This window comes from Lissotriton vulgaris, chromosome 12 (assembly GCF_964263255.1).
Source record: "Lissotriton vulgaris chromosome 12, aLisVul1.2, whole genome shotgun sequence".
NCBI classification, from domain to species: domain Eukaryota; kingdom Metazoa; phylum Chordata; class Amphibia; order Caudata; family Salamandridae; genus Lissotriton; species Lissotriton vulgaris.
In genome coordinates, this window is record NC_141700.1 from 267,620,800 (window position 1) to 267,632,845 (window position 12,046).

Sequence of the window (12,046 nt, forward strand, 5' to 3'; positions counted from 1 at the left end):
CTTGTGGAGATTGAATTTGGGACATTCCTAATAATTAACTTTTGGGGTGGGAGACTGTAAATTGAGTTTTTGTTATGTGACACTTTGTTTTGAAAATGTACCTTATTGGCTATAATTTAGTGTAGTGGGTGTACATTTATAATGTGAATATTGGGTATAAAAGGAGACGTCTCGCCTTAGTAAAATGAGCAGTCTCCTGAGAATTTACACTGTGATGTATTTCTAGGATCACTGTTACTAGCTGCAGCTAATAAACTTGGTCTCTGATGCCATCCAGAAGTATTCAGTGTCTCTGTATACCAAGACAGGTGAACTCAAAGATCTTAGGCGTGCCCCTGACGCCGTTGGGTTAAACCCCGGTTCTTCAACTGGCGCCCAACGTGTGGCGACTTCAGCGGTACTGGTCCAAGCCCGAAGATTGTGAGGAGCCCCGTGAGGAAATTCTGGAGGACGGCCGAAACATCATCGACCCCTGCATGTCGACGTGGACCGAAGGTTTTTCTCTGCGAGACTTCCCCTTTCCGACGGCTGCAAAGGACTGCTGCCCTGACTGTCGTCCTGTATTGGACCCTCTTGTGATGATTTGTAAGGCGAGACGTTAGACGGTCTTCTGGTGGCGTGACAGACATTTTGGTTAAGTATAAGTGGGTCGCTCCCACGACTTTGTTTTGTTTCTTGGTTTTGATTCGGCCATTGCAATAGTCGAAGCCGAGGGGTTCGTATATTTGCGAGTGTATCATTTTTGATAACCCCTTGAAGTTTGAAGCAAGACTAGTGAGCTAAAAGATGCCTGGTTTTAGCAAATTTAGGAAATAGTTTTGTTTTAGTTGTAATAGGGATTCCCGATTGGAGGACTCGTGTCCGATACCTCCAGTTGGAACTCCAACTTATGAGCTCTGTTCAAAGCATGGTGTAGGTCCCATTACCTTTAATGAAGTATGGGGCCGTTAAACAAGGAAAGATGGTGTTTTACGATGGCCCCAACATGGTAGTTTTGAATCAGATGTTTTAGATAACCTAGAAGTTGCGCTATTTAAGAAGAAAGCCCGGCCGGCGATGTTTGACTCTTTTTGCCTTTGGTATAAGGAAGTCAAACAGCGAGAAATTAAGCAAGCTAAAAGAGATAGGAAGGAAAGGAATATATTGGTAATGCAAGCTGCTAGGCAGTTTAAGGAAGATGAAGAAGATTGTGCGATTGAAGTGTCAGATAGACAACATTGCAAGGCCATTGACAATTGTTACCCGGCTTTGCCACCTCCCCTTTCGAATGTGACTGAAGACCCTGAAAAGGATCCTTTGATGTCACATTTACTGAGATTACCACCCCCTTATGTGCAGGGTGCTATTGCACCTCCGTTACCTCCAGTTGTTGCACCCCTTGTTGTCGTTCAACCCCCTGTTGTTGTTCAGCCACCCGTTGGTTCACAGGTGGTTCTTCCTCCCCCGGCGCAGCCCCCTCCAGGGCCGCCAGCCTTGCCACCAGCCTTGCCTCAAACTCCTTTGGCTTACACTCCTTTATCTTCGACTTCTCTTATTTCTGTCCCTACGTCTCTGTCACCATAAACACTTTGTCTCCTGTCCTCATGTCAACTTCTTCTCCTTCTGCTCGGCAACGAATGACTGAGACTGTCACTAGTCTTTTGTCTCCTTTTTTTGGGTCATTGAATATGACCCCTGTTTTTGAACTTGAGCAGAGAAGTAGTCAGCTCCCAGGTCCCGAAGAGCGGGCAGTGTTAGATCTCCTTGCTCGTAGATGGGTTTCGAATACCTCCAAGTACAGTCCACAAGTGGTTATGGATATCTTCCTACAGTGGGAGGCATCAAAACAAAGGTATGTTTTTGATGTCATGTGTACCTTCCTTCGTCAGGAGTGGGAAGATAATGAGTTGGGTTCAATTTCACTGGAATTGCTTAATGTTCAGTCTGAATTTGCTAAAGGGACGATAGTGGGTTCCGATGTTGAGGAAGCGTTAGAGACGCTACTCACTTTTAGGTCTAGACTTCCACCTCAGTCATTGTTCGAACCTGACCCTTCTATTAGGAGAAAAGTGAAGCAGTATCCTATGAGAGAGGTTCCCCCTGTATGGAGAGAGGCAGTTGTGGCTGATGCCGCTCATGGTATTGCGGCTGCACCGGCTCATTTTCAGCGAGTGTGGGTGCATGTCCCTTGAAAGAGAGCTGAGGTCCTGGCTCTTAAGCAGACCTTGCCTGACCCCCGTAAAAATCCTGCTGGTTATTATAAGGAGTTGTCTCAGACAGTTGATGCATGTGTTATGAATTTAGCTGACATAGATATGTTGATGGGTAATGTAGTTCCTCAACCCTTGCGGGCGAAGATCCGTCACGAGGATCACGCGCCAGGGTTAGGAGATACCTGGGTTAATATTACTGCTGCGGATGGTCGGCAGGTAGGAGGTGCCAAACCTGAACCCTTAGTTGCAGAACTACCTGGTAGGATTATTAATTTAATGAAAACTAGGATGCCTCCTCTGCGAGTGAATTGGGACAAGTTAGCGGCATGCAAACAAAAGAAAGACGAGAGTGTGTCTGATTTCTTCACTAGGTTTGAGGAAACATTCATTGATCATAGTGGTCAGGACATGAGTACAGAAGGTGGTCAGAGATTGTTTGTAAATAAGTTTGTTTTTAATTTACTTCCTGAACTTTCTAATAAGTTAAAGGACTCTGAGAGTTCATGGGCTGTTTCTTCTTCGGCCCAGATATTGGCTACTGCACAATACTATGAGAATAGAGATAAAGATGAGAAGGATAAAGTAGAGAAGAAGACTAGAGAATTAAAAACGAAAGTTCTTCTGCAGCAGGCTTATCCGCCTCGCCCTAATCAGCATCAGTTTCAGCAACCTTCCCAGTTTCAGCAACCCCCACAGTTTCAGAAACTGTTCCAGAAGCCTGAGTCTTTTGCTTCGCGACTCCCGCTAGGCCCTAATCAGTGTGCTTATTGTAAAGAAGGTGGTCACTTCAAGAATACTTGCCCGATCTTGCTACAGCGTGCGAATGGTATGTCTGGTCTGAGAGGTCGTGGTGGTTTCCAACAAGTGCCTAGGGGTAGGGGACGTGGTACGTTTCCCCAGAATGAACGTTCCTTTTCCCCTCAGAATTCTATGAATTATTTGACCAACAGAATGTTCCAACCGTCCGGTCCACTCAGTACTACACTGATGATTATTATGTTGGAAGTGAGAGTGCTGGTTTTAATGATAGTTAGGACAGCCATGGACAAAGGGAGGGGGTAGTGTCAGTTCTAGTAGACCAGAGTGGACCTTATGTTGAAGTGATTACATCAGGTGTGGCAGAACCTTTTCTTTTGGATATTTGTGCAGCAAGAGTTCTATCATGCACTCTAAACTCCCCGGCGCACCTTTGTCTGGCTTGACCAATGTTTCAGTAGGATTTTCTGGCGCCCCAGTTCGTAACCCGGTTTCTTGTCCTTTGCCCCTTTCTATTGGTCCCTGTGAATTGGAGCCTCCCCTTATTCTAACGACTGGCTGTGGCGAGAATCTGTTGGGTTTGGACTTGTTGAAAAGATTGCATGCGACATTACATTGTTCTCCTTCGGGAGTACATCTTAAGGTGGGTAAGAAAGTGATTTCCCCGATGTATCTGTCTAAGGATCACCTTCCACTGGAACTGCGTTCTCTCTCTGATACACTTTGGGCTACAGGTCCCAATGATGTTGGTCTCTTGCAGATTCCACCCTACGTTGTTACCCTTAAGTCGAATGCTAAATTACCTCGCATTCATCAGTACAAATTTTTCAGTGATGGCGAAAGAGCTCTTTTAGCGATTATCTATGATTTGGTTGAGAAAGGTGTGGTTGAAGAAACAAGAGGAAATGTGTGTAACAGTCCTGTTCTGCCTGTCCTTAAGCATACTGACTCTTCTCAGCCACCTGTGTATCGGTTTGTGATCGACCTTCGAGAGGTCAATAAGATCGTTGTGCCACAGTTTCCTGTTGTCCAGGACATTACTGCTTTATTGACTATGATCCCTGCCTCAGCTGCTTGGTTTTCTGTTATTGATCTGAAGAACGCTTTCTTCTGTATTCCGATTGCTGAGGAAAGTAGGGATATTTTTGACTTCTCTTTAGGAGGCCGCAGTTTCCGGTTTAAGCGCGCTCCTCAAGGTTATTGTGAGAGTCCCTCAATTTATAGTCAGGCTTTGAAAACTCAGCTTGATACTCTTGCATTGCCTTCTGGTGCTACTCTTATCCAGTATGTTGATGATCTGTTGGTTGCTGCTGATGATGAAGAGATGTGTAAAGAAGTTACTCTTTCTTTGTTGCGACACCTGTCTGACCTTCATCATAAAGTGTCACCTTCGAAGTTGCAGTATTGCCGCCAAGAAGTGACCTACTTAGGTCATCTCTTGTCGAAGGAGGGAAGGCGATTGACCCCAGAGCGTATTCAAGCGATTGCCTAAATGACTGTGCTATGCACACAGAGAAAGGTGCGTGCCTTTTTAGGTATCACCTCGTATTGTAGACATTGGATTCCGAATTTTTCTTTGCTAGCGAAACCTTTGTTGGCACTTACTCTTAAGGACACACCACACCCTCTTCTTTGGTCTGACGAATGTCAGAAGAGTTTTTCTGAATTGCGTGATGCATTGTGTTCTGCTTCGGTGTTGGGTACCCTCGACTACAGTAAACCTTTTATACTTTATGTACACGAGAGAGAAGGTTGTGCGTTGTCAGTGTTGATGCAACAATTTGGAGACAAGCAGCGCCCATGTGCGTATTTTTCAGCTACTTTAGATCCGGTAGCTAGGGCGTTGCCTAGTTGTCTAAGAGCTACAGCGGCAGCCGCTGTTTCTATCCAACAGTCTGCTGGTTTGGTATTGAATAATACATTGATTGTGAAGGTCCCACGTGCAGTGGAGACCCTATTAAATAGAACGAAGACTCAACATCTTACCAGTGCACATTTGTCAGGTTATGAGTTGATGCTTTGGCTAGCCATGTGCACATCAAGCGCTGCAACACATTGAATCCAGCTACATTGTTGCAGATTTTTGTAGAGACAGATGCTCAGGAACAGCATGACTGTTTTCTCCGGACAGAGGAGGAAACGAAGGGTAGGGTTGATCTGAAATATACTCCTTTTTCAAATCCTGATGGTACCCTATGGGTAGATGGTTCATGCTTTAAGCATCCAAATGGAGAGACGACTGCAGCATATGCTGTCACAACTTTGCACACGATTGTTGAAACAGCACGTATTGCACAGAATTCAGCGCAGGCAGCGGAGTTGATAGCATTGACTAGAGTGTGTGTGTTGTCAAAAGGAAAGAGAGTGAATGTTTATACTGATAACCAATACGCATTTGGTGTGGCTCACAGTTTTGGTCGCTTGTGGAAAGAGAGAGGATTTCTTACTTCCCATGGTATGAAAATTCGGTACACAGACAAAATATCGATTTTTAAATATCGATATACAAAAATATCGAAGTTTAAATATCGATGGGACAAAATATCGAAGGTAAGTAATATCGACAGTCTTAATATCGATATTAGTATGATATCAGTAATATCGAAGTTTTAAATATCGATGTTAATAATATCGAAATAAATAACTTCGATGTTACTAATATCAATTTTTAAATACATTTAGTGTATATTATATTGTATTTATTATGTTTTATTATTTATTTTTAATGTAATTTAATTAAATATTGTCTTTTACTTCTGTAGCTGGTTGTGGGTTTATGGGGGAATAGGGTGGGAAGTAATTTAATTATGTTAAATTAATTATTAATTAGTAGGAATTATTAATTAATTAATTGAGAAATAATTTTTAATTAATTAATTAATATAAATTGTACATATTTTAATTAATAATTAATTGATAATTAATTTATATTAATTAGGTAATTAATTAATATAATTTTGTACATATTTATAATTAATAATTAGTTGGTAATTAATTAATATTAATTATTTAATTACATTAATTATAGTAATTTTTTTATATATTATTTTTTGTTATTCTTAATTAATTGGGAAAAAATATTAATTATTAAATTAAATTAATTACAGCTAATGTGCTAAAATATTTACTTTATTGTTATTGTTAATTAATAATTAATTGGTAATTAAATAATATTAATTAATTTTGGGTAAAGGAGTATTTTTAGGGTTCAGGGTCAGTTTTCAGTTTTTGGGTAAAGGGGTATTTTTAGGGTTCAGGGTCAGTTTTCAGTTTTTGGGTAAAGGGGTATTTTTAGGGTTCTGGGTCAGTTTTCAGTTTTTGGGTAAAGGGGTATTTTTAGGGCTCAGGGTCAGTTTTCAGTTCATGGGTAAAGGGGTATTTTTAGGGTTCAGGGTCAGTTTCAGTTTTTGGGTAAAGGGGTATTTTTAGGGTTCAGGGTCAGTTTTCAGTTTTTGGGTAAAGGGGTATTTTTAGGGTTCAGTGTCAGTTTTCAGTTTTTGGGTAAAGGGGTATTTTTAGGGTTCAGGGTCAGTTTTCAGTTTTTGGGTAAAGGGGTATTTTTAGGGTTCAGGGTCAGTTTTGGGTTTTTGGGGTTAAGGCGTACAGGGTAAAAACAAAAAAATATTACATTAAATCAAATAAATAACATTAAAAAAACCATTAAATTATTAAGTGTTTTATTTATTTTAAATGTATATGTATTCGTTTTAATTTTGTTTTAATATTTTTATTTAATATTTGTAAAATTATATGTATTTTAAAATTATTTTTACATTATTATTAATACATTTAAAAAAACGATATTTTTGATTCCGATATTTTTGTACTACGATATTATTTTTTCGATATTTTTGTACTTGCCTTTATGAAGATAGGATTCCGATATTTTTGATGTCGATATTTTTGCTCCGATATTTTTGTATTTCGATATTCTGTCTGTCGATATTATGTCAGACATTCGAAAATTCAGCATGGACAATTAGTGAGTGAACTTCTTGAATCACTTACTTTGCCGACCCAAATTGCGATAGTGAAGTGTAGTGCGCATAAGAAGGTTACAGATGATGTGGGTCGAGGGAATGCGTTTGCAAATAAAGTAGCGAGAGAAACGGCGAAAGATGTAACGAGTCGGATGTATGTTGCAGGTCCTGCCAGATGGGTTGTGGAAGGAGGAATGTGTGAAGATACAACAGAAAGTGTGAAGATGATTCAGGCAGAAGCTACTGAGAAAGAATTGAGTATGTGGAGAGAGAGTACGGGAATGTTGGATTCAACAGGCTGTTGGGTTGAGTTGTCAGAGCACCAGCGATGGTTGTTGCCGGATGCATATGTGCTTCTGGTGGTTACTATGGCTCATGGGTTGGCTCACATTAGTTCAAAAGAGATATGTAAGTTGTTGGCTCCGGTATGGCAGAATGGTGGAATTCCTAAGTGTGCTGAGAATTTGGTTAAACACTGCATGATTTGCTTGATGCATAATCCTGGAAAGGGAACCACAACTCCAGTGGGTCATTTTGCTCCTCCAACGTATTTGTTCGAGGTGCTGCAGATAGACTATATTCATATGGAAAGATGCAATAACTTGAAGTATGTCCTTTTGGTTGTTTGTGTCTTTTCCAGATGGTTAGAGGCCTACCCACTAAAGGATAATACTGCCTTGTCTACAGCCAAGGTTTTTCTCAAAGAATTCTTTCCCAGATATGGCTTGTCGAGAATGGTATGGAGTGATAATGGAAGTGAATTTGTGGGTCAGATTATGAAGAAAGTATGTGCGGGTCTGGGTATCAAACAGAAATGTCAGGCTGCGAATCACCCCCAGTCAGCAGGCCTGGTCGAGTGCTATAATGGCACTCTGAAGCTGAAGTTGGCCAAGGTGCAAGCGAGCTCTGGTCTTACATGGTCCAATGCCTTACCATTGGCACTTTTGTCCACGAGAACGACAGTACATTATCGCGTGGGACTTAGCCCATAAAAGATTGTTTTGGACGCCCGGCGAATGTCTGGGGTGTGCCGAGGCCTAAGAAGTACAGTGATATTGAGTACCCTATGTTGGTTGACTACTTACATGATTTGACTGCTAAATTGCGTGTTCTTCACCAACAGGTTCATGACACTTTGCCTTCAGTTTCTGTAGACGTAGGCCACACGATTCAACCTGGCAACTGGGTTCTAACCAGGAATTTCCAGAGGTCAAAGAACTTGGAACCAAGATGGACCAGTCCATACCAAGTCCTGTTATCAACTCGGACTGCTATTAAGGTGTTCGGCAAGAAAAACTGGGTACATGGTACCCATTGCAAGAAGATACCTTTGCCCTTACTGTACGATAAGTGGGTCCGGGAAGGTGTTGCCGATTCCGAGAGTGAAAGGGTTCCGAGATTTGTACCTCTCATCGATGCACATCTGGAATGGACTCAGTCAGAACGTGAGAAGATGAAGTCTTGCAAGAAGCTGTGCCGCTGTGTTTGAGTCTTGATACTACGCACCCAAAGACACTCTTTCAGGATCAAACTGTGCCTGGTAAAGAACGCTGCAACTTGAGGTCTAAAAAGGACAAATAAAATCTGATTTTTTTTGTGAATTACACTCTTTCAGACAAGAGACTATTTTTCTTTTTCTTTTTCGAACCACCATCCGGGTTCAGCTGCAGGGTCGTGGTATAAGACTTAGGTGGTGGCCCGCGTATTGACGAAAGGTCTGAGGTTCTAGGGAGGTCTAGGACGCCTGGACGCACACTTGAGTGAAGAACGAAAATTGCCGCGAGCAGCACGTTAGAGGATGGAGTCTGTTGTAACTGAAAGAGATGTTGAGAGAATAGATCTTAAGACAAGATTTTGTACATTGATACATAGCAAATGTTTTATAATATTGTGCTTTTTGATGTTTTTAAGTATCACATTAGCTTGTGTGGGTTGGACTGTCTATGCTACATAACATATTTACAACAAGGGGTGGTGAGGGACAGAGTCTCTGAATTGAGCAGAAAGCTCTCACCCAGTCAAGAGATCAGGGCTAGATCCAACACCGTTTTTTAGCTCACTGCACCATCCCAGTTTCAGAACCTGGCTGTATGCAAATTAGTCTGTTCCTGTCCCAGTGCATGATGGGAACAGGGCAAACCAAACTACAAAAGCCAATTCTTACACTGGGAAGGAAACAAGCTCCCGGAGACCGGTTTCTGGCATTACAGCCGTCTTCGGCCCAGTTTGCTTGAATCCTGATGGTGCAATGAGCAAGGGTCTCACATCTGAGAATACCCTTCCACGCTTAGGGTGGACAAAAATATTTACAACAAGGGGTGGTGAGGGACAGAGTCTCTGAATTGAGCAGAAAGCTCTCACCCAGTCAAGAGATCAGGGCTAGATCCAACACCGTTTTTTAGCTCACTGCACCATCCCAGTTTCAGAACCTGGCTGTATGCAAATTAGTCTGTTCCTGTCCCAGTGCATGATGGGAACAGGGCAAACCAAACTACAAAAGCCAATTCTTACACTGGGAAGGAAACAAGCTCCCGGGGACCGGTTTCTGGCATTACAGCCGTCTTCGGCCCGGTTTGCTTGAATCCTGATGGTGCAATGAGCAAGGGTCTCACATCTGAGAATACCCTTCCACGTTTAGGGTGGACAAAAATATTTACAACAAGGGGTGGTGAGGGACAGAGTCTCTGAATTAAGCAGAAAGCTCTCACCCAGTCAAGAGATCAGGGCTAGATCCAACACCGTTTTTTAGCTCACTGCACCATCCCAGTTTCAGAACCTGGCTGTATGCAAATTAGTCTGTTCCTGTCCCAGTGCATGATGGGAACAGGGCAAACCAAACTACAAAAGCCAATTCTTACACTGGGAAGGAAACAAGCTCCCGGGGACCGGTTTCTGGCATTACAGCCGTCTTCGGCCCGGTTTGCTTGAATCCTGATGGTGCAATGAGCAAGGGTCTCACATCTGAGAATACCCTTCCACGCTTAGGGTGGACAAAAATATTTACAACAAGGGGTGGTGAGGGACAGAGTCTCTGAATTGAGCAGAAAGCTCTCACCCAGTCAAGAGATCAGGGCTAGATCCAACACCGTTTTTTAGCTCACTGCACCATCCCAGTTTCAGAACCTGGCTGTATGCAAATTAGTCTGTTCCTGTCCCAGTGCATGATGGGAACAGGGCAAACCAAACTACAAAAGCCAATTCTTACACTGGGAAGGAAACAAGCTCCCGGGGACCGGTTTCTGGCATTACAGCCGTCTTCGGCCCGGTTTGCTTGAATCCTGATGGTGCAATGAGCAAGGGTCTCACATCTGAGAATACCCTTCCACGCTTAGGGTGGACAAAAATATTTACAACAAGGGGTGGTGAGGGACAGAGTCTCTGAATTGAACAGAAAGCTCTCACCCAGTCAAGAGATCAGGGCTAGATCCAACACCGTTTTTTAGCTCACTGCACCATCCCAGTTTCAGAACCTGGCTGTATGCAAATTAGTCTGTTCCTGTCCCAGTGCATGATGGGAACAGGGCAAACCAAACTACAAAAGCCAATTCTTACACTGGGAAGGAAACAAGCTCCCGGGGACCGGTTTCTGGCATTACAGCCGTCTTCGGCCCGGTTTGCTTGAATCCTGATGGTGCAATGAGCAAGGGTCTCACATCTGAGAATACCCTTCCACGCTTAGGGTGGACAAAAATATTTACAACAAGGGGTGGTGAGGGACAGAGTTGTTATTGTTATTGTTATTGTTATTGTTATATGTACTTCTAAAGCGCCACATTCATCCAACAGGATATCACGGCGCTACAGTTAAACAGTAAGCCATAGGCAAGATACCAGGGACTATTATTTATACTATTTAGGGAATAATGCAGTTTTTAGTTTTTTTCTGAAAGTAAAGTAACAATCAGTACATCGAAGATCAATAGGCAAGTCATTCCAGCACTTAGCGGCAAGGTGCGAAAAGGCGCGCCCGCCCATCCTGGATAATTTTATTCGTGTGGTGACAGCTTTAGCTGTGGCTTGTGAGCGTAGGTTACGAACTGGGGCATAGAGCTTAATTCTGTTCCGCAGGATGTAAGGACCAGTATTATGCAAAGTTTTATGAGCAATGCACAACATTTTAAAAACTGCTCTTTGCCTCATAGGCAACCAATGTAACGCTCTCAGGCAGTTTGTAGCAGAATCGTACTTTTTTTTATCGCAGACAGCTTTAGCTGCCGCATTCTGGACCAGCTGTAGTTTTGAAAATAGATAATCGGCCATACCAACAAACAGCGAGTTGCCGTAGTCCAGCCTACTAATCAGTAAAGATTGAACTAAAATCTGTCTGCATTCCATCGGAATCCAGGGAAAAACTCGCTTCATCATTTTTAGTATGGCGAATCCTTTGCCACATATTGTGGTAACATGATGCTTCATGGATAAAGTGGTGTCCATATGGATTCCCAGATTTCTAGCGGTCAGGGTTGGGTTTGGTGGGGTACCTAAAGTGTTTGGCCACCAAGAGTTGTCCCAGAGCTGTTTGGATCCGCCAAATAGAAATAGAAATCTCTGAATTAAGCAGAAAGCTCTCACCCAGTCAAGAGATCAGGGCTAGATCCAACACCGTTTTTTAGCTCATTGCACCATCCCAGTTTCAGAACCTGGCTGTATGCAAATTAGTCTGTTCCTGTCCCAGTGCATGATGGGAACAGGGCAAACCAAACTACAAAAGCCAATTCTTACACTGGGAAGGAAACAAGCTCCCGGGGACCGGTTTCTGGCATTACAGCCGTCTTCGGCCCGGTTTGCTTGAATCCTGATGGTGCAATGAGCAAGGGTCTCACATCTGAGAATACCCTTCCACGCTTAGGGTGGACAAAAATATTTACAACAAGGGGTGGTGAGGGACAGAGTCTCTGAATTGAGCAGAAAGCTCTCACCCAGTCAAGAGATCAGGGCTAGATCCAACACCGTTTTTTAGCTCACTGCACCATCCCAGTTTCAGAACCTGGCTGTATGCAAATTAGTCTGTTCCTGTCCCAGTGCATGATGGGAACAGGGCAAACCAAACTACAAAAGCCAATTCTTACACTGGGAAGGAAACAAGCTCCCGGGGACCGGTTTCTGGCATTACAGCCG

General features: G+C 42.9%; 1 protein-coding gene across 4 annotated transcripts in view; it reads right to left on the reverse strand.

Annotated features, from left to right (window-relative positions):
• Positions 1–12,046, reverse strand: part of LOC147673925 (death-associated protein kinase 2-like) — a 682,889-nt gene that overhangs the window by 287,569 nt on the left and 383,274 nt on the right. The window lies entirely within an intron of this gene.